The sequence below is a fragment of the Microtus ochrogaster genome, linkage group LG1, assembly GCF_000317375.1.
Source record: "Microtus ochrogaster isolate Prairie Vole_2 linkage group LG1, MicOch1.0, whole genome shotgun sequence".
Lineage (NCBI taxonomy): Eukaryota > Metazoa > Chordata > Mammalia > Rodentia > Cricetidae > Microtus > Microtus ochrogaster.
Window position 1 is genome coordinate 47,230,730 of NC_022027.1, and position 1,330 is coordinate 47,232,059.

At 44.1% G+C, this 1,330-nt stretch overlaps 1 protein-coding gene across 1 annotated transcript in view; it reads left to right on the forward strand.

The window, feature by feature from the left end:
• The window catches only part of Fras1 (Fraser extracellular matrix complex subunit 1), a 407,009-nt gene that overhangs the window by 381,400 nt on the left and 24,279 nt on the right, over positions 1-1,330 (forward strand). The window lies entirely within an intron of this gene.

Sequence of the window (1,330 nt, forward strand, 5' to 3'; positions counted from 1 at the left end):
AACCCTTTAAAGTAAGACTTAACAGTTTATTAAAAGTATCTAATTTTGTTTCAAACAGAACCTTGTATTTGAGCCAAAAGTACATGTTTTTCCAGGTACTAAATTTATAGCGTCGTGGCTCTAACTTCTCTCCTGCATTGAACTGGTGACTAATACCCTTTACCCAGTTTCCTTTGCTTTATGCCCATTTCTTCAGTTGTTTATTTAATACCATTGTGTTTATGCATTTTTGTACCATGCCTAGCATCCCTCCTAGACTAAGTCCATGTATAAATAAATGAAGAGATGGCAGCTAATTTAAAAAAAGTTTAATGGGAAAATTTTCTTTAATTTTTAATGGACTTCAATGAAAATTGTCTCCACGGGAGGAATTTAACATTTATGTGCTTGCTTTGTGGGAGGTCTAAGGCACACAGAACTTTCCTGGCCTGTACTTCCCGTGTGTGCACACATCACCTGACATGTCCAGGTGACAGGGACCTACGTTGCCTCTCAACTGCCCTTGCTCCCTTTGCTTCTCCTTTTCTAGAAATGGGAAGGAATCTAGAGAGAGCATTTCAAAGGCCACGAGGCATCAGAGGCCAAGTTCTTAGCCTCAAGCTTTTATGATGCCATGACCTCTGCAACGTTCTGGGGAGTGTTGGGAAACTCTCTGCCTCTGTTGCTCAGGAAGGGCTCGCTGTCTGACACACATAAGTCAGGATGCTACAACAGATTTTTGCAAAAAGATGAAGCTTTATTAAGTATCCGGCTGACAGAGATCAGAAACTAACCCCTCCGGTCGGCCTCCCTGATCAGCCAGTAGCAGGAGAACTTCTAAGAATGGGGGAGGAGAAAGGCTGCTGCTGTCGGGGCGACAAGAGGGGAGCACGCGTTCCCTTGGGAAGCAAGCTACATTCTGTGCCCAAGGTTTTGAGTTTGGGATGTCGTTGGCCAGATATCTTAGCCTCTTCCATTCACTCTTGAAAGGCTGATTCTGAGGGGAGGCGTTTTCCTGGAAGAAATAAGTCCCATGTGTCCAGGTTTTAACCTCACTGCGGCACATTCTCAGCAGCGGCTTCCTGGAGGCCAGCGAGTCTTGCTGGAAAATGTGAGAAGCAGTTGTGTTTCCCTGATGCCGAACTTCCGGTCTAAGGAGAACAGATACAGTTACTGTACACTGTCTTTGGATGCTTGATCCATGTTTACTTGCTCATTTTCTGTCTCATCTTCTTAGACTGCAGGTATCTACTTCTCTGACCATATGCTTGGTTCATGATGGATATCATTGGCACTACATAATAAATGGACAGATGGACGTATCAGTGGGTTGATGCATACATGCATGGAT